Below are 22,357 nucleotides of genomic sequence, written 5' to 3' on the forward strand. Positions count from 1 at the left end.
AACACAGGTCCATTTATCCTTACACAAATAAACTAAAACATTAAAACACTGAAGAACGATCTTCTTAACCTATAGCTTCACATAAATACACGCTCACACTAAGTTTTCTTCACTAATTAACGACTTTTCACTTAATAATACAGTCGATGACGACTCATTCTCACATATATCTGAGTGAACATGCGGTCATCGTTAAAAATTTCAATAAAACTGCGAAAATCTTTAACTCTACTAACTCATGTGCTAAACTTACCCCCTAACGATCAGCTGATTGCTTTCCCGCGCTCGTTACAGTACGGCCTGGACATCACGAAGGCAGTGGCTGAGGGCGACAGAGGTGTTGGCTGTCGCTATTGTCCCACCGAGGTCTGAACGAGGAGCTGTTGTTGTGGTGTCAAAGAGTCCAGTGAGTAGGTGGGCTGGAGACGACGGAACAGAAGACTGTGTACTACCTGAGAGTAGGCCTACTGTGTGTTTTGTATTTCCGTGGACTGAGGATCTCTGTGAGTCGGCGAGGGTAGCCGCTATCGTAAGTGTGAGTGTAAAATTAATTGAGTTAGTGCATTCTGTGTTTTATTATTAACCACGAATTTTATACACTTGAATTAAGACGATCAGTCAGAGAAATCACCATGCCTAAGAGTTGCTGTGTGCCTCGCTGCTGTGTTTCCTTCTGATGAAGAACGAGGTAAGTTATGGAAGTAGGCTATTCCCAGGAAGAATTTAATAGTTAATCACAACACAGTTGTGTGTATCAAGGACTTTCCTGAAAATCACATCCTGAGAGAAATAAGAGTGTCTCGTCCAGATGGTGAGTTAATTTTTTTTATTATGTCATAAACATGGGTAACATTAGGTAGGCCCTATATTTTTATGTAATCAGACCTACGGCTTATCTGAATTCGGTGTATTTGAAAATGCAAATCTTATTTATGAGTATCACCGAGCTCGATAGCTGCAGTCGCTTAAGTGCGGCCAGTATCCAGTATTCGGGAGACAGTGGGTTCGAACCCCACTGTCGGCAGCCCTGAAGAGGGTTTTCCATGGTTTCCCATTTTCACGCCAGGCAAATGCTGGGGCTGTACCTTAATTAAGGCCACGGTCGCTTCCTTCCCATTCCTAGACCTTTCCTGTCCCATCGTCACCGTAAGACCTATCTGTGTCGGTGCGACGAAAAGCATACATACATACATACATACATACATACATACATACATACATACATACATACATACATACATACATTATCATTATAGACTGACATGCCTTTCAGCGTTCAGTCTGCAAGCCTCTGAGAATTTACTAAACGTCGCCACAATCCTCGATTTGCAACTAGTGTTATGGCCTCATTTAGTTCTATACCTCTTAAGCCCCATTTCGCCAAGTTGTTTCCAAGGAGTCCCTCACCTGTCAAATGGGAGTGGGACTCCATTACTCCCATAGGTCAGAGGCTTGCTTAAAATGTTCTGAGCTCGGTAAATTCATAAAGCAGGATGCTACCCTACTTGCACATAGTCCAAGTGAGGATCTCTCCTCTAACGGGTTATGGACCACCGGTGAATTGTATAGTCCTAGCCGCCTGAGCACAAGGAGGGCCATGACTCAGAATATGTACGAGATGCCCACTCCTATTCTATAGCAACTGGTATCCCGACTCTCAGGACCACTTACTAGGCCACTCAGCCGTTGCCCATGGTTCACGAACTAGGACGTGACTACAGTAACCCCCCCCCCCCCCAAAAAAAAATAAAGTATCAAACAGCAGTGTGATTTATGTAAATCTTATCTTCTGACAGATTCAGATCTTATTTATGAATTACCTCCAGAAGTAAGATATCTGAATTTCCTAAATCGAGGAGGCTTCAAGTATCCATCAGACTAGTCAATAGAACTTGGAATTGAGGTGTACAAATTATTTTATGTGTTAGATGTTTGTGGGTTACTGTAGTCACGTCCTAGTTCGTGAACCATGGGCAACGGCTGAGTGGCCTAGTAAGTGGTCCTGAGAGTCGGGATACCAGTTGCTATGGAATGGGAGTGGGCATCTCGGACATATTCTGAGTCGTGGCCCTCCTTGTGCTCAGGCGGCTAGGACTATACAATTCACCGGTGGTCCATAACCCGTTAGAGGAGAGAACCTCACTTGGACTATGTGCAAGTAGGGCAGCATCCTGCTTCATGAATTTACCGAGCTCAGAACACTTTAAGCAAGCCTCGGACCTATGGGAGTAATGGAGTCCCACTCCCATTTGACAGGCGAGGGAGTCCTTGGAAACAACTTGGCGAACGAATTGGAATTCGATGGGGAGCTATCAATATTAATGGGGCTTATGGAAGAAAGAAGGTAGAACTGGCTGAGTCAGCAAAGAGGATGCATCTGGATGTGCTAGGAGTAAGTGATATTCGGGTAAGGGGAGATAATGAGGAAGAGATAGGAGATTATAAAGTGTACTTGACGGGTGTTAGAAAGGGAAGGGCAGAGTCTGGGGTAGGGCTCTTTATCAGGAATACCATTGCACGCAACATAGTTTCTATTAGGCACGTAAATGAGCGAATGATGCGGGTAGATCTGTCAGTGGGAGGAATTAGGACAAGAATTGTGTCCGTGTATTCACCATGTGAGGGTGCAGATGAGGATGAAGTTGACAAGTTTTATGAAGCATTGAGTGACATCGTGGTCAGGGTCAACAGCAAGGATAGAATAGTGCTAATGGGCGATTTCAATGCGAGAGTTGGGAATAGAACTGAAGGATACGAAAGGGTGATTGGTAAATGTGGGGAAGATATGGAAGCTAATGGGAATGGGAAGCGTTTGCTGGACTTCTGTACTAGTATGGGTTTAGCTGTTACGAATACATTCTTCAAGCATAAGGCTGTTCACTGCTACACATGGGAGGCTAGGGGTACCAGATCCATAATAGACTATATCTAAACAGACTTTGAATTCAGGAAATCTTTTAGGAATGTACGAGTTTTTCGCGGATTTTTCGATGATACAGACCACTATCTGATCTGTAGTGAACTAAGTATCTCTAGGCCTAGGATAGAGAAAGTGAAATCTGTCTGCAAACGAATAAGGGTAGAAAATCTCCAGGACGAGGAAATTAGACGGAAGTACACGGATATGATTAGTGAGAAGTTTCGGACAGTAGACAGTAAGCAGGTTCAGGATATAGAAAGGGAATCTGTGGCATACAGGGATGCTGTAGTAGAAACAGCAGGGGAATGCCTAGGAACAACTGTGTGTAAAGATAGGAAAAGGCGAACATCTTGGTGGAATGATGAACTGAGAGCAGCCTGTAAACGTAAAAAGAAGGCTTATCAGAAATGGCTCCAAACAAGGGCCGAGGCAGACAGGGATTTGTATGTAGATGAAAGAAACAGAGCGTAACAAATAGTTGTTGAATCCAAAAAGAAGTCATGGGAAGATTTTGGTAATAACCTGGAAAGGCTAGGTCAAGCAGCAGGGAAACCTTTCTGGACAGTAATAAAAAATCTTAGGAAGGGAGCGAAAAAGGAAATGAACAGTGTTTTGAGTAATTCAGGTGAACTCATAATGGATCCCAGGGAATCACTGGAGAGGTGGAGGGAATATTTTGAACATCTTCTCAATGTAAAAGGAAATCATAATGGTGGTGTTGCAAACAGCCAAGCTCATGGGGAGGAGGAAACTGATGTTGGTGAAATTATGCTTGAGGAAGTGGAAAGGATAATAAATAAACTCCATTGTCATAAGGCAGCATGAATAGATGAAATTAGACCTGAAATGGTGAAGTATAGTGGGAAGGCAGGGATGAAATGGCTTCATAGAGTAGTAAAATTAGCGTGGAGTGTTGGTAAGGTACCTTCAGATTGGGCAAAAGCAGTAATTGCACCTATCTATAAGCAAGGGAACAGGAAGGATTGCAACAATTATCGAGGTATCTCATTGATTAGTATACCAGGCAATGTATTCACTGGCATCTTGGAAGGGAGGGTGCGATCAGTCGTTGAGAGGAAGTTGGATGAAAACCAGTGTGGTTTCAGGCCACAGAGAGGCTGTCAGGATCAGATTTTCAGTATGCGCCAGGTAATTGAAAAATGCTACGAGAGGAATAGGCAGTTGTGTTTATGTTTCGTAGATATAGAGAAACCATATGACAGGGTACCAAGGGAAAAGATGTTCGCCATACTGGGGGACTATGGAATTAAAAGTAGATTATTAAAATCAATCAAAGGCATTTATGTTGACAATTGGGCTTCAGTGAGAATTGATGGTAGAATGAGTTCTTGGTTCAGGGTACTTACAGGAGTTAGACAAGGCTGTAATCTTTCACCTTTGCTGTTTTTAGTTTACATGGATCATCTGCTGAAAGATATAAAATGGCAGGGAGGGATTCAGTTAGGTGGAAATGTAGTAAGCAGTTTGGCCTATGCTGACGACTTGGTCTTACCAGACCATACTTGGGAGGTTGACACAGCAGATCTCATTGAGGACACTGAATGGCAGACTGTGCCGAAAGCCTGCAGTCTAATATCTTGGAAGTTGAAAATAGGTGCGATGAGTATGGTATGAAAATTAGCCTCTCGAAGACTAAATTGATGTCAGTAGGTAAGAAATTCAACAGAATTGAATGTCAGATTGGTGATACAAAGCTAGAACAGGTCGATAATTTCATGTACACTGACTGACAGTGACAATGCAACACCAAGGAGGAGTGGTTCGAAAGGGATGAAAGTTGGGGAAAAAACAGAGTCGGCACGGAAGAATAATTGATGTTTATTTCACACCGATATGCAGGTTACACAATGCACACGGCATCGACTCAGTAGGATGTAGGACCACCGCGAGCGGCGATGCACGCAGAAACACGTCGAGGTACAGAGTCAATAAGAGTGCGGATGGTGTCCTGAGGGATGGTTCTCCATTCTCTGACAACCATTTGCCACAGTTGGTCGTTCGTACGAGGCTGGGGCAGAGTTTGCAAACGGCGTCCAATGAGATCCCACACGTGTTCGATTGGTGAGAGATCCGGAGAGTACGCTGGCCACGGAAGCATCTGTACACCTCGTAGAGTCTGTTGGGAGATGCGAGCAGTGTGTGGGCGGGCATTATCCTGCTGAAACAGAGCATTGGGCAGCCCCTGAAGGTACGGGAGTGCCACCGGCCGCAGCACATGCTGCACTTAGCGGTGGGCATTTAACGTACCTTGAATACGCACTAGAGGTGACGAGGAATCATACGCAATAGCGCCCCAAACCATGATGCCGCGTTGTCTAGCGGTAGGGCGCTCCACAGTTACTGCCGGATTTGACCTTTCTCCACGCCGACGCCACACTCGTCTGCGGTGACTATCACTGACAGAACAGAAGCGTGACTCATCGGAGAACACGACGTTCCGCCATTCCCTCATCCAAGTCGCTCTAGCCCGGCACCATGCCAGGCGTGCACGTCTATGCTGTGGAGTCAATGGTAGTCTTCTGAGCGGACGCCGGGAGTGCAGGCCTCCTTCAACCAATCGACGGGAAATTGTTCTGGTCGATATTGGAACAGCCAGGGTGTCTTGCACATGCTGAAGAATGGCGGTTGACGTGGCGTGCGGGGCTGCCACTGCTTGGCGGCGGATGCGCCGATTCTCGCGTGCTGACGTCACTCGGGCTGCGCCTGGACCCCTCGCACGTGCCACATGTCCCTGCGCCAACCATCTTCGCCACAGGCGCTGCACCGTGGACACATCCCTATGGGTATCGGCTGCGATTTGACGAAGCGACCAACCTGCCCTTCTCAGCCCGATCACCATACCCCTCGTAAAGTCGTCTGTCTGCTGGAAATGCCTCCGTTGACGGCGGCCTGGCATTCTTAGCTATACACGTGTCCTGTGGCACACGACAACACGTTCTACAATGACTGTCGGCTGAGAAATCACGGTACGAAGTGGGCCATTCGCCAACGCCGTGTCCCATGTATCGTTCGCTACGTGCGCAGCACAGCGGCTCATTTCACATCATGAGCATACCTCAGTGACGTCAGTCTACCCTGCAATTTGCATAAAGTTCTGACCACTCCTTCTTGGTGTTGCATTTGCTCTGTCAGTCAGTGTATTTAGGCTGTGTGTTTTCCCAGGATGGTAATATAGTAAGTGAGATTGAATCAAGGTGTCGTAAAGCTAATGCAGTAAGCTCGCAGTTGCGATCAGCAGTATTCTGTAAGAAGGAAGTCAGCTCCCAGACGAAACTATCTTTACATCGGTCTGTTTTCAGACCAACTTTGCTTTACGGGAGTGAAAGCTGGGTGGACTCAGGATATCTTATTCATAAGTTAGAAGTAACAGACATGAAAGTAGCAAGAATGATTGTTGGTACAAACAGGTGGGAACAATGGCAGGATACGGCTCAAGGAGGGTACTCGGAATGAGGAGATAAAGGTTTAGGAATGAACTCGATGGATGAAGCTGTACGCATAAACCGGCTTCGGTGGTGGGGTCATGTGAGGCGAATGGATGAGGATAGGTTACCTAGGAGAATAATGGACTCTGTTATGGAGGGTAAGAGAAGCAGAGGGAGACCAAGACGACGATGGTTAGACTTGGTTTCTAACGATTTAAAGATAAGAGGTATGGAACTAAATGAGGCCACAACACTAGTTGCAAATCGAGGATTGTGGCGACGTTTAGTAAATTCTCAGAGGCTTGCAGACTGAACGCTGAAAGGCATAACAGTCTATAATGATAATGCATGTATGTATGTATGTATGTATGTATGTATGTATGTATGTATGTATGTATGTATGTATGTATGTACACTGACTGACAGAGCAAATGCAACACCAAGAAAGAGTGGTTCGAAAGGGATGAAAGTTGGGTAAAAAACAGAGACGACACGGACGAATAATTGATGTTTATTTCAAACCGATATGCAGGTTACACAATGCGCACGGCATCGACTCAGTAGGATGTAGGACCACCGCGAGCGGCGATGCACGCAGAAACACGTCGAGGTACAGAGTCAATAAGAGTGCGGATGGTGTCCTGAGGGATGGTTCTCCATTCTCTGTCAACCATTTGCCACAGTTGGTCGTCCGTACGAGGCTGGGGCAGAGTTTGCAAACGGCGTCCAATGAGATCCCACACTTGTTCGATTGGTGAGAGATCCGGAGAGTACGCTGGCCACGGAAGCATCTGTACACCTCGTAGAGCCTGTTGGGAGATGCGAGCAGTGTGTGGGCGGGCATTATCCTGCTGAAACAGAGCATTGGGCAGCCCCTGAAAGTACGGGTGTGCCACCGGCCGCAGCACATGCTTCACGTAGCGGTGGGCATTTAACGTGCCTTGAATACGCACTAGAGGTGACGTGGAATCATACGCAATAGCGCAACAAACCATGATGCCGCGTTGTCTAGCGGTAGGGCGCTCCACAGTTACTGCCGGATTTGACCTTTCTCCACGCCGACGCCACACTCGTCTGCGGTGACTATCACTGACAGAACAGAAGCGTGACTCATCGGAGAACACGACGTTCCGCCATTCCCTCATCCAAGTCGCTCTAGCCCGGCACCATGCCAGGCGTGCACGTCTATGCTGTGGAGTCAATGGTAGTCTTCTGAGCGGACGCCGGGAGTGCAGGCCTCCTTCAACCAATCGACGGGACGGGAAATTGTTCTGGTCGATATTGGAACAGCCAGGGTGTCTTGCACATGCTGAAGAATGGCGGTTGACTTGGCGTGCGGGGCTGCCACCGCTTGGCGGCGGATGCGCCAATCCTCGCGTGCTGACGTCACTCGGGCTGCGCCTGGACCCCTCGCACGTGCCACATGTCCCTGCGCCAACCATCTTCGCCACAGGCGCTGCACCGTGGACACATCCCTATGGGTATCGGCTGCGATTTGACGAAGCGACCAACCTGCCCTTCTCAGCCCGATCACCATACCCCTCGTAAAGTCGTCTGTCTGCTGGAAATGCCCCCGTTGACGGCGGCCTGGCATTCTTAGCTATACACGTGTCCTGTGGCACACGACAACACGTTCTACAATGACTGTCGGCTGAGAAATCACGGTGCGAAGTGGGCCATTCGCCAACGCCGTGTCCCATTTATCGTTCGCTACGTGCGCAGCACAGCGACGCATTTCACATCATGAGCATACCTCAGTGACGTCAGTCTACCCTGCAATTGGAATAAAGTTCTGACCACTCCTTCTTGGTGTTGCATTTGCTCTGTCAGTCAGTGTATGTAGTATGTATGTATGTTAGTGTCAGATACATATAAGATGGTATATCTAAATTCAGACAATCCTAAGTGTGTCACAAAATCCTTGGCTTTGGAGTCAATGCAGTTGGCAGATTCCCTAGTCATTTGTGACTGCGGGAAGAAATTGGAAGACCTGGCCGGACAGTGTATATATATTTGGGTGAATATACTTTTAAATAACTTTTCCAAAATTCACACCGACTTGTGTATTCAACAAAGTGCTTCAAAGAGAGCAGACCTACTCCATACTGGTGTAACTGCCTGTAAGAGCTCCAGGAAAGCTGCAGTGTTCATGGAGTGGAAACAGTGAGGTACAGAAATAATTTATATTTGTAATAAATAGTAATGGTAATTGGCTGCATGTTTTCTGTCCGTGTGTATGATGTGAATGTTCCAGTTGACCAGAAAATGGATAAAATCGCAAGAATATGTCTCAAAGTGTTAGGCTGTACTCACGCAAACGAACGTATATACGCGAGAAATAGAACGTTACGGAGAAGGATATGCATTGTTTGTCAGAATTAACAAATATTTGAGTATAGGTTTTGGTTTTATAAGGTGTTAACAGTTCTTTAACTAATTTAAACGAGTGTACTAATCAAGTGGAGCGTATGCATATCGCCTTCAAGTCCCCCCAAAGTGTGACGTCATCAGAGGTACAGTACGGCCTGGACAATACGAAGGCAGTGCCTCAGCCCAGCCACTAAAATCCAGCACACTGAGTCTCACACTGACTCCGAGTCTAGCACCAACACTGACTGACTATCCGCGGCTAGCCACCCTTTTATAGGCCGGATGCTGTGAACCAGAACATTCTCAAGGTGGCTAGAGGCGGAACATTCCCAATGAGTCTCCAAGAAACTCACAAGTAAGCCAGCCGACGAGAACAATACACGGAAGTGAGAGCTCCCTGATCAGCTGATTCACTAGTCCCTTCCAGGAACTACCGAAGGGGACACGCAAAATACTCTTCTCTCAGGGCGTGTACAAGAAAGAGGCTGTGCTTTCATACATCGTCTTCGGGTCTTACCTAACCCCTAAAAACAACTAAAAGGACGGGAACTGCACCAAAATTGTCTATCTTAAATGAAATCTCCACAGTGACTTGAAGTAAACCAGCTGTATTTTGTAATTACGTTATCCACAGAGATCCGTTTCAACAAACCACCGCCGTCTCGATCCTCTTATACTGCCTGCTCTATGCCAGTAGTTTAACCATCGCGATGGTTTAACACAGGAAGGTGCGACTACCAATATTTCTCCAAGTCGCCGTAAGAGCGCAGCAGTAGACGCACAATCTTCGCTGTCAGTGTGGGTGTAGCACTGTGTTATTGGTGCATGAATGTGTGTGAAAACCTGCGTTATTTCGTACAATGAGTAAACGTGTCTGCTCACTTACGTTTGTACAAGAGATATTTTGTATAGAACTGTGAAATGAATTTATCATGTTATGCTTATAGACATTTCCAAAAGTGATTTTAAGGTGAAGGTATTTGTTTCTTTCCGTTTGTGCAAGCTGAAACTTTAGTTCTTTCCCCGAAATATTCAACTGTTGTGTACCATTTTGCCAATTTTGGCAAGGTGGTTCGCAGCCAGAAAAGATACGAATCCATGAAATACCATCTAGAAGGGAATTAAGAGAAAAACGTAATTTACGAGCTTCAGTGAACATATGACCATACTGCATTGACCTCGTCAGGGATGGAATGAATGAAGCCCCCATCTTGAGGCGAGAATAGGAATTTTGTCGGCTGCCGAGGCCTGTTGGCTTTATCTAGGCAAGGACCTAATAAAGGAAGTAGTTGGATACCCTCAGATTACTCTCGCATCTTTGCCTTTACAACTTATTTCAGAAGGTGATGGAGCCTCCGCGGCTCAGGCGGCAGCACGCCGGACTCTCACCGCTGGGTTCCGTGGTTCAAATCCCGGTCATTCCAAGTGAGATTTGTGCTGGACAAAGCAGAGGCGGGACGAGGTTTTCTCCGGATACTCTGGTTTTCCCCGTCATATTTCATTCCAGCAACACTCTCGAATATAATTTCATTTCATCTGTCATTCATTAATCATTGCCCCGGATGAGTGCGACAGGCTTCGGCAGCCGGCACAATTCCTATCCTCACCGCTAGATGGGGCTTCATTCATTCCATTTCTGACCCGGCCGAATGACTGAAAACAGGCTGCGAATTTTTTTCAGAAGGTGATTAAAGCCGTGGAGGATAGTGGATTCCTTGTGATAAGAACTGTGACGGACAATCATAAAACAAACGTCTTCATGTTTAGACATGTTGGACAACCTCAGATATCCAGACGATAATATTCCAATCAAACTAGAAATAGGAAATCAAATCCTAATTTTCGGGTACTTGGTTCGTGTTGTTGAAGAGAAGATGGAGTGTGACACTTGTGTCAGCAATATCTCACTACCTAGTGCTTCGACACCGCTAAATTGAACTGATTACGCATCAGGACAGAGGAGGAGTTCGACACACAAAGCTTTGTTTGCATCTGCAGGAGTTCGTTTAAGCTGCTGTGCCCTATTGTCGAAGTCCTTCAAACGTACGAGCGTAATACGAGGACTTGCGACGTCTTCCCTTTCAGAATGTGTTTTGTTACAGTGTGAGGTCAAAGAACATCAGCAAACTGTTAGTGATATTATCCTAACCAAGTTCGTAAGACCCCTATTAACTGATATTGCGTTGCAAGAACACAAAAAGTACGGTACCACTCCAAGCCTTCGTCTAGGAAAATCTTTAAATTGTGCACGAAGAGGCCAACTGCGACTTCATACAGGTAATATTGCCGATATTAAATATTACTGTTGTAATTTACGAGCTTCAGTGAACATATGACCATACTGCATTGACCTGGTCAGGGATGGAATGAATGAAGCCCCCATTTTGCGGCGAGAATAGGAATTTTGCCGGCTGCCGAGGCCTGTCGCACTCCTCTGGGGCAATGATTAATGACTGACAGATGAAATGAAATGATACTGGAGAGTGTTGCCGGAATGAAAGATGACAGGGAAAACCGGAGTACCCGGAGAAAAACCTGTCCCGCCTCCGCTTTGTCCACCACAAATCTCACATGGAGTAAGCGGGATTTGAACCACGGAACCCAGCGGTGAGAGGCCGAGACGCTGCCGCCTGAGCCACGGAGGCTCCGCGTCGCAGAGGTGATTTATCCAAATTTCCGATGTTATTGTTTGCCATCTGTTAATTGCTCAAGTTTTCCTAAGTACTATATACAGCATTTACTGCGCAGACCTTCCAATTTCTATTAGCTGTATGAAATGAATTGACACTGAAATAAGAGTTATAATATATACATCGAGTGGTTGTAATACCTGGCATCCCCGCGGTGTAGGGGTAGCGTCCCTGCCTCTTACCTGGAGGCCCCGAGTTTGATTTCCGGCCAGGTCAGGGACTTTTACCTGGATCTGAAGGCAGACTCGAGGCTCACTCAGCCTACGTGATTACAGTTGAGGAGCCATCTGACTGTGAGATTGCTGCCCGATCTAGAAAGCCAAGAATAAATGTGGGGAGAGAATTCATTGTGACGAGCACATGGCATCTCGTATTCTGCAGGCCTTCGGGCTGAGCAGTGGTCGCTTGATAGGCCATGGCCCTCCGGAACTGTTTCGTCATGGGGTTTGGTTTGGATTTGGTTGTAATGCCCGTGATTAAAAATAGGTGTTTATTTGAGCTCTTTCTTTCATTCTTAATCTGTTTACCCTTCAGGGTTAGTTTTTCCCTTGGACTCAGCGAGGGATCCCACCTCTACCGCCTCAAGGGCAGTCTCTTGGAGCGTGAGATATTGGGTCTGGGGATACAACTGGGGAGGATGACCAGTGGACTACCTCGCCCAGGCGGCCTCACTTGCTATGCTGAACAGGGGCCTTGGTGGCCTTGGCCTTGATTGGAAGTGATAGACAAGGAAGAGGGAAGGCAGATGCCGTGGCCTTAAGTTAGGTACCATCCCGGCATTTGCCTGGAGGAGAAGTGAGAACCCGCGGAAAACCATTTCCAGGATGGCTGAGGTGGAAATCGAACCCACATCTACTCAGTTGACCTCCCGAGGCTGAGTGGACCTTGTTCTAGCCCTCGTACCACTTTGTTAAATTTCGTGCCAGAGCCGGGAATCGAACCCGGGCCTCCGGGGGTGGCAGCTAATCACACTAACCACTACACCACAGAGGCGGACTGAGCTCTTAAGTTAAATTTCCTTAATATGAAAGTTTGAGTTTGACGAGTTAGAATTTCTACAATAGGTGGTGTTAGTGACTGCTGTTTTAAGACGAGGTACAACAGAGCAGCCATCTCTCTTAACCGTACCGTAATCAGGGGAGAAAATGGAATAGGTAAGAACTCTCGAAAAAAGGAGGGTATCGGCAAAAGAAAGAGAAGGGCCACGGAGGGAATGAAGATGACTCCCTAGACCTCACAAAATTAATAACGTCGGGGTCGGAGCAGAACAAGAGTTGACCAAGGGAGGTCGAATAGAGAATATGAAAGAGAGGATGCTGGAACAAGTTAGTGGAAGCAGTGCTAGACTCATCTGGGAGCCCCGTGGTCACCAACCCTCACCCGCACCCCCTTCCCAAGTTCAGAGCCGCTGTTAGTTGTCTCTTATGACAGGCAGGAAAGGAAATGTTAGGTCCGGATACTAATAGACGCTCCAAGAGGCTACGGTGGGTGAAAATGGCATTCTTAACTCGAGTGATGGTTTATCGCCAATGATTTCGTCATTCGAGCTGAAACAACAGTACGACACACAGAGGTTAAACAGCGGTTCTTGAGCAATAAAGCCCCATTCTGTCACAAGGGAGGTGTTTATGTGTGACCACCTTACTTATCATGATCAAACAGATTGCGTCAGACTCAAGAAAACAAACCATCGTCATGTCGACTGAGAGGCACGTTTCATCAAGAACCAATGAGTACGCGTTCATCAAGTTTAAGATCCTAACAACTAATGTCCTCACTACTGTCAAGCATAACAATAATAAGCTATTTGCTTTACGTCGCACCGACACAGATATGTCTTACGGCGACGATGGGATAGGAAATGCCTAGGAATTGGAAGGAAGCGGCCGTGGCCTTAATTAAGGTACAGCCCCGGCATTTGCCTGGTGTGAAAATGGGAAACCACGGAAAACCATCTTCAGGACTGCCGACAGTGGGGCTCGAACCCACTATCTCCCGATTACTGGATACTGGCCGCACTTAAGCGACTGCAGCTATCGAGCTCGGTATAATAATAAGCAAGTTGGGGAAGTATGAAAGAGACTGAGGTATGGACGATGCTAGTAATGGCATTCCTTATATAGTCAGTCCACGTGCCGAATGGTATGAAATGGTTCATAGGGTTGGTTGGTGTGAATTTTTCAGTAAGGTTGGCCAACTAATGTGTGATAGCACAGGAAAGCAACAAGAAACTCACTTCTCACTACCCTAGAATGCGTCTTCAGTGAAGTGACGTCTAGATTATTTGATATTTCGTGATGAAGATGTTGGGGATCCAACCAGCCCTTGGGTCGAGGACTAGCATACACATAGCCTACTCTTGGGCGTTTCTTGCCAATTCGATCCTCAGCTCATATACGTTGGTGTTTAGACACGCATTGTTTAAGAATATTTTACGCCTACATAAAATAATTGAGTTATTATTTCCAAATTGCTTTACGTCGCACCGACACAGATAGCTCTTATGGCGACGGTCGGATAGGAAAGGGCTAGGAGTGGAAAGGAAGCGACTGTGGCCTTAATTAAGGTGCAGCCGCGGTATTTGCCTAGTGTGAAAATGGGAATCCACGGAAAACTACCTTCAGGACTGCCGACAGTGGGGTTCGAACCCACTATCTCAAGAATGCAAGCTCACAGCTGCGCGACCCTAACCGCACGGGCAGCTCGCTCGGCGTTGAGAGGTTTCACACTGAGAGTTAAAATGTAAGACAGTTTTGCAAAACTCGTCTTTATCTCCTCAACCTCACAGGTTGGTGGGCAGCATTTTCATCCTCACGACAGAGCTATTATCTCCAGTGCTAACTTCTTTACTATTGCGTACGGTCGTCCATTCCTTTCTTGGTCTTCCTCTTCTTCTCTTGGCCTGCATCCTTCTCTCCATCAGATTGGTGTACCAGTTTGAATGTCTTAGCAGGTGACCTATGAATCTATTCCTTCTACTTTCTAATAGTTTTACGAGCTGGTAATTTTCATTTAAACTTCTCAGCATTTCTTCATTGCTTACCCTACTGATACGAGGTATTTTTATCAGGCGGCGCCAGCGCTACATTCAAAGGCCTGGATTTTCTTTTACCTGTGTCCATGAGAGTCCAGCTTTCTAACCCATACAGTCCAACACTCCATACATTTTTCAAAAGTATTCCTTGCGAACGTCCTATGCTAGTTGCCACAGATGTCAGCAGTTATTATTTTGTTTAGAAGGCTTCCTTGGCTTGTCTTCCGCTTCTTATCTCCTTTTCGCTCCTTCCTTCGGACGAAATTAACCTGCCAAGTGATGGGAAACTTTTCACTTGTGGCAAAGTTTTCCCCGCCCAACCTAACTCTTCTGTCTTTCCTTCTCATTACTTTTGTTTTATTTTTATTTTCAGTTTATATTTTTCGTCGAGTAAGTTGTTCAATAGTTCTAAAATGATTCCCATATCGCGATTGGTTTCTGCGACCGGAGCAATATCGTCTGCAAAACTGGAGCGTTTAGTGAGGGATTCCACCTCTACCGCCTCACTAAGTCGGAGGGAGAAACCAACCCTGGAGGGTAAACAGATTAAGAAAGAAGAAAGAAAAATGTTCCAAAATTTAAGTAATACAATGAAATTGTAAAGAGATCTATTACCGTACTGTGTTGATCAAATGGTATTAAGTACTTCTTTCGGAGTTTCGTGAAATCCCGTTCTGAAATTATTCCACTTTCCTAGATTTCTAAATATATGTACAGCATATCGTAGAATAACCACGCTCTTATTGCTCCGTCGTTAATTGAATGATTTGGCTGTAATCAGTCTTTATTCTCTTACAAAACTTCATTCATTATTCATACTGTGCAACGATACTCCTACAATCCGTTTCGCAGCACATAAAGGTAAATTTTCCATAGATTTTCTGTGGACAAGTTGTTTTTAATCATCATCATAATTCATAGACGTAATCGGCTAAACATTTCCTAGTAGATCGGTCTTGTCCCTACGTATACTGCCGTTTAAGAATCGACACCATGTAGCGAACAGAATACAGCCGAACGCGACGGTTCATTGTCGCGTATGGACAAATACGCAAAGAAATTATGATTTTTCCTTGTCTACAAATTAATGTAGCTAATTCATTATTGTGTTGTTTGAGTCATCAGTCCATAGACTGGTTTGATGCAGATCTCCATGCCACCTATCCTGTGCTAACCTTTTCATTTCTACGTAAATAGTGCATCCTACATCTGCTCTAATCTGCTTGTCATATTCATACCTTGGCCTACCCCTACCGTTCTTACCACCAACACTTCTTTCAAAAACCAGCTGAACAAGTCCTGGGTGTCTTAAGTTGTGTCCTATCATTCTATCTCTTCTTCTCGTCAAATTTAGCCAAATCCATCTCCTCTCGCCAATTCGATTCAGTATCTCTTCATTCGTGATCCGATCTGTCCATCTCACCTCCAGCATCCTGATTCTTAGTTGATCTTTTCTTCCTTCCCAACACTTCTTCAGCAGCCCTACTGACTTCATTTTTCATGACTATCCACTCTTCCTCTATTGTGTTTCCTTCAGCCTTTTCATTTAGTCCTTGTGCAACATGTTCCTTGAAACAATCCCACACACTCTTTTCTTTCAACTTGTCTAGATCCCATCTTTTTGCATTCTCTCCTTTCTTCAATTTCTTCAGCTTCAGATGCCATTTCATGACCAACAAGTTGTGGTCAGTGTCCACGTCTGCTCCTGGGAAAGTTTTGCAATCCAACACCTGGTTTCTGAATCTCTGCCTAATCATAATGAAGTCCGACTCGTTGGCTGAACGGTCAGCGTACTGACCTTCGGTTCAGAGGGTCCCGGGTTCGATTCCCGGCCGGTCGGGGATTTTAACCTTAATTGGTTAATTCCTACGGCACGGGGGCTGGGTGTATGTGTTGTCTTCATCATCATTTCATCCTCATCACGACACGCAGGTCGCCTACGGGAATCAAATAGAAAGACCTTCACCTGGCGAGCCGAACCCGTCCTGGTATATCCCGGCACTAAAAGCCGTATGACATTTCATTTCATTATAATGAAGTCTGTTTGATACCTTCCAGTGTCTCCAGGTCTCGTCCACGTATACAGCCGTCGTTTGTGGTGGTTGAACCAAGTATTGGCAAGGACTAAATCGTGATCACTGCAGAATTCAACCAGCCGACTTCCTCTTTCGTTCCTTTGTCCCAATCCGAATTCTCCTACTGTGCTACCTTCTCTTCCTTGGCCTACCACTGAATTCCAGTCTCCTATCACAATTAGATTCTCGTCACCTTTTACATATTGTATTAAAACTTCTATCTCTTCATATATTCTTTCGACTTCCTCATCATCCGCTGAGCTAGTAGGCATATAGACCTGCACTATTGTGCTGGACATTGGTTACGTGTCTATCTTGACGACAATAATTATTTCACTATGCTGGTCGTAGTAGCTTACCCGCTGCCCTATTTTCTTATTCATTATTAAACCAACTCCTGCATTTCCCCTGTTTGATTTTGAATTGATAATTCGGTAGTCGCCTGACCAAAAATCTTTTTCTTCCTGCCAACGTACTTCACTTATACCAACTCCATCTAACTTTAGTCTATCCATCTCCCTTTTCAGATTCTCTAACCTACCACAACGATTCTAACTTCTAACATTCCACGCTCCGACTCGCAGAATGTCAGTATCCATCTTCTTGACGATCGCCCCCTCTCGTGTAGTCCCCACCCGGAGATCCGAGGGGGGGACTAGTTTACCTCCGGAATATTTTACCAGGGAGGAAGCCATCATCAGTACATCATTCATACAGAAAGAGCTGCATGTCCTCGGGAGTTAGTTACGGCTGTAGTTTCCCGTTGCTTTCAGCCGTGTAGCAGTATCAACACAGCTAAGCCATGTTGAGTATTATTACCAGGCTATATCAGTCAATCATCTAGACTGCCGCCCTTGCAACTTCCGAAAGGCTGCTACCCCCCTTTCGATGAACCATTCCTTAGTCTGGTCCGTTAACAGATACCCATTCGATATGGTTGAACCTGCGGCTCGGCTATCTGCTTCATTGAGATACGCGAGCCTCTCCACCGCGGCAAGGTCACATGGTCACATTTCTAAAAATGATGGATCATTTGTAGTTTTGTAGGTTTCTTCGTTTGAGTGTTGAACTTAGCATTTTTCCATGTCCATAGGCATTTGCGATTTACAACTCGTAACTCTCCGACTCCATAGGTAAATGGTTAGGTTGCTGACCTTTGGTCCAAGGGTTTCCGGGTTCGATTCTCGGCTGGGTGGAGCATTTTAACTTTCATTCGTTAGTTCCGATGGTTCGGTATATTAATTATATTTGGGAACTAGCAAATGTACCCGTGCTTCGCTACATTGTATACGGATATCGACGTAAAGACTGTGCGTGCAGTAAATGAGATTGTTTTAAAATTGCATGTTCTTAGCCTTATCCGAGAAATAGCATGGGGAGGTCCCCATACGTTGTTTCCAATGTAAAATGAGGGTTGCGGAGTTGTGATGATAACGGCAGGCTCACTTGCCTACTGCCATTCACAATCGAGTTGGCAAGTTTACATTATAATTGCAGGCCCCATTGCCTACTGCGCGGTCACAATCGATTTGGGGAGTTTTAATTACAATGGCAGACCCATTTCCTACTTTCAGACATATTACATTTGAGGAGTTTTTATTATAATAGCAGGCAACTTCCCTACCACCAGTCAAAAGTGAGTTGTGCAGTTATCATTATAATGATAGGCTCTTTTTACTGCTGCCAGCCAGCTTACTGCCAGTCACTCAGAATTAGAGAGTTTCCATGAAAATAGCGGGCCACTATGCCTAATGCTAGTCAAATTTTAGTTTGGAACATCTGTTTATAATGAAGGGCACCGTGGCCTAGAGCCAAACACAATAGGGTAGGGGACTTTCGAACAAAACTGCATGATCCCTTGCCTTCTGCAAGACAAATCTAGAAGTGAATTATTCATTAAAATGGTAGGCCCTCCTTACTAATGCCAGTTACACCGGAGTTGGAGAAGGACCCCATTCCTACTGCCAGCAGTCAAAGTCGGTGTAGGGAGTACTGATTACAATAGCAGACACATCGTTTCTCGATCGCTACAAATCGACATCAATGAATATATATAGATCGACATACGAAAGTATATGTATGTTTACAATATTGCAGACCTTCATTTACAGATTAACTGCTGCTAAACGGTACGTCATATTGACAAAGGATTGTACCGTAAGGAGCAATATTTAGCGATCTAAATGGCTGGTCCTATGACATTTTCTCGCATCTCATCTATTCATGGGTCAGATTGAGTCAGAAACGTTGAATAGGTTGAAATTTGTGTAAGATTATCTTACATTGCATTACTTTTCGGATAATTATGTGACACAGCATTTGGCTCACATATAGGTACTGGGTGGGCCAATGTTCGTGTAGAGTTTGATCATACTATCTTTCCTGTAAGTGATTGAAAGTATGAATTATATAAGTAAAGAGTCCAATTTTACTTAATTCGAGAAATAGAGACGAATCTAACGTATAAGCGATACAGATACGACAAAAAGTCATAAGACCAAGGTTGAAGATCACTCCTAATTCAACGAAGATTGTGCCATCCGTTATGTGATAGGACTTCCCGTTTATCCCACGAAATACCTCGAAACGAAGGTCTGCACCATCATTAAAATTGCTTCCATATTTCGATATTCTTCGGGTATAAAAAATGAAAAAATTAAAGAAACGTGAAGTTTTTCGTTCGTTACAGGCTGAAACGTATAATTTTGCCAAATTTCATTTTTCTTGCTTGTCTGGCAGATTATGCTGCAATCTGGATTTTGGGTGTGGGGGTAAAAAATATGACTTTCAGGAAATTAAACCAAAAAATATGCAGACGATCATTATTGCCCCTCAAACGGGTATCTGTACGAAAATTTCACCAAAATAGTCAAAGTACAGGCACACACAGTCGTTACGATTTTATTTATATAGATAGATAAGGAATCTGCTCCACGTACAACACATTTTGGCTACGTCCGCTGGACATAACCTGAAAAACCAACCGTTTATTATATCTCACTTATTAATCCTCCTGTCGAAAAATTCACATGAGAACAAAAGTTCTAGAAATGGATTTCCATTAAGGATTGTAGATTTCGATTAATTTCGGATGTGCATATTTTGAGGAAGTGCAAAATTATGGTTCCGGTTTCGGATGAACCCCCAGTAAATTTAGGTATTCAGAAATAATATTGGCCCTAAAACCTACACAAGGATTCTAAATATCAAGTTTGGTAGAAATATATTCAGTAGTTTTCAAGTTATAAAAACTCATACAATCAAACCGACAAACAGACACCAAAGTTAAGAAATATGCAGATGGTCATTATTACAACTGAAACGGATAACTGTACGAAAATTCCGCCAAAATAGCCAATGTATAGACAGACGGTCGTTGCTATTTTATTTATAGATGACAGATAAGCATGGGCACGTTTGAAAGTGCAAACCTTCATTTCGAGATTCACTGCTCGTAAACTGTACATCATACCAACAAACGGTTTGCACCCTCAGACGTCCCTTTTATCGCTCAACATGTTTGGTGTTAAAACATTTTCTCGTATCTCACATATTTATGGGTTCGATTGAGTTACGATATTTGAATGGGGTGAAATTTGGGTACATTTTCATCATTTTACATTATTTTTCACATACTTATGTGGAATCTTGAATCATGAAATTGGGTTCGCATATAGCCATTGGTCGTGTCAATGTGCGTGCCAAATTCGATGACTCTACCTTTCCTATAAGTGTGTCAAACTAAGTAATACACATGTAAAAAGCACAAAATTTACGAACCATCGAAATATACAGCCAAATCTACCCTATAAGGGAGAGAGAGAGAGACGACAAGATATCACAGGACCAAATTTGTAGATCACTCGAAATTGAACGGAGATCGTGCCATCCGTTTTGTGATAGGACTTACCGTTTAGCTGCGAAATACCTCAAAACGAAGGTCTGCACCGTCATTAAATTGCCTATATTCCGATATTATTCGGCAAAAAAGTGAAATATTTAAAGATCTTGGAAGTTTTCCGTAGGTTACCGGCTAAAACGTATAAATTTGCTTAATTTAAACTTTTCAGCTCGTGTGGCAGATTGTGAGGCAATCTTGGTTTTGGGCAGGGGGGGGGGGGGGTGGTAAAATGTAGGACTTCCAGGAAACTATACCTAAAAAGTATGCAGGTGGTCATTATTACCCCTTAAACGGAAAGCTGTACGAAAAATTCGCCAAAATAGTCCATGCACAGACACACGGACGTTACGATATGATTTATCTAGATAGATAAGGAATCTCTCCACGTATAACACCTTTAGGGCTATGTCCGCTAGACGTAGCCTGAAAACCGACCTTTCATGTTATCTCCCTTATTAATCCTCCCGTTGAAAAAAGCACATGAGAAAAAGAAATTAGAATTGGATTTCCAAACAGTTTGATCGATTTCCAGTCAGGTTGGTCTTGTACTTTATATATTGTGGGAGAGTAAAAATCACCATTTCGGTCCCCTATAAAACCCCAGTCCATTCCGGGAATTTGAAATGATATAAACCTTAAAACCTACCCTTGGAGGAGTGGATGCTAAATATAAAGTTTGGTTCAAATATTTCAGTAGTTTTCAAGTTGTAAGAAATACGCTTTACGCGCACCCGCTCTTGCGTTAAGTCCGGTGGGACTTGTACCGAAAAAACGGTCCGTTAATGATATCTCCGTTATTAATCCCGGTATCGAAATGATGCACATGAGAAAAAAAGGTTTAGAAATTAATTTCCATTAAAGCAGGTAGATTTGCATTAAGTTTGGATGTGTATATTTTGAGGGAGTGCAAAATCACGGCTTCGGTTTCGTATAAACCCCCAATTAGTTCAGGGATTCAGAAACAATATTTGCCCTAAAACCTACCCAAGGACAGGTGGATTCTAAATATGAAGTTTGGTGGAAATATATCCAGTAGTTTTCACGTTATAGAAAGACAGACAAACAGACAAACAAACAAACAAACAAACAAACAAACAAACAAACAAACAAACGAACTAACCAACTAACAGGCACCAAGGAAACCTACCCTTGGACAGATGGATGCTATATATAAAGTTTGGTTCAAATATCTTCAGTAGTTTTCAAGTTGTAAGAAATACGCTTTACACGCACACGCTCTTGCGTTAAGTCCGCTGGGATTTGTACCGAAAAACGGTCCGTTAATGATATCTCCCTTATTAAATCCTGTTATCGAAATGATGCACATGAGAAAAAAAGGTTTAGAAATTAATTTTCATTAAGGCGGGTAGATTTCCATTAAGTTCGGTTGTGTATACTTTGAGGGAGTGCAAAATCACGGTCTCGGTTTCGTAAAAATCCCCACTCAGTTCAGGGATTTAGAAACGATATTTGCGCTAAAATCTACCCAAGGACAGGTGGATTCTAAATATGAAGTTTGGTGGAAATAGGCTATATCCAGTAGTTTTCAAGTTATAGAAGGACAGACAAACAAACAAACAAACAAACAAACAAACAAACAAACAAACAAACAAACAAACAAACAAACAGACACCAAAGCTAAAAATTATGCAGATGATCATTATTACACCTGAAATGGATAACTGTACGGAAATTTCGCCAAAATAATCAATGTACAGACACACGGTCGTTACGATTTTATTTATATAGAAGATAAAGAGTGCCTTTTCCTTCTGTGATTATGATTATGACTAAGAACATCTTGTCAACGGAAGAACCAACGGGAGAACGATGGAAAATGTACATTTAGGTGGTGTGAAACACATCATTCTCACAGACGCGCAGGTCGCTCATAAGGCGCCAGTTCGAAAGACCTGAACAA

The sequence above is a fragment of the Anabrus simplex genome, chromosome 1 (assembly GCF_040414725.1).
Source record: "Anabrus simplex isolate iqAnaSimp1 chromosome 1, ASM4041472v1, whole genome shotgun sequence".
Classification (NCBI taxonomy): Eukaryota; Metazoa; Arthropoda; class Insecta; order Orthoptera; family Tettigoniidae; genus Anabrus; species Anabrus simplex.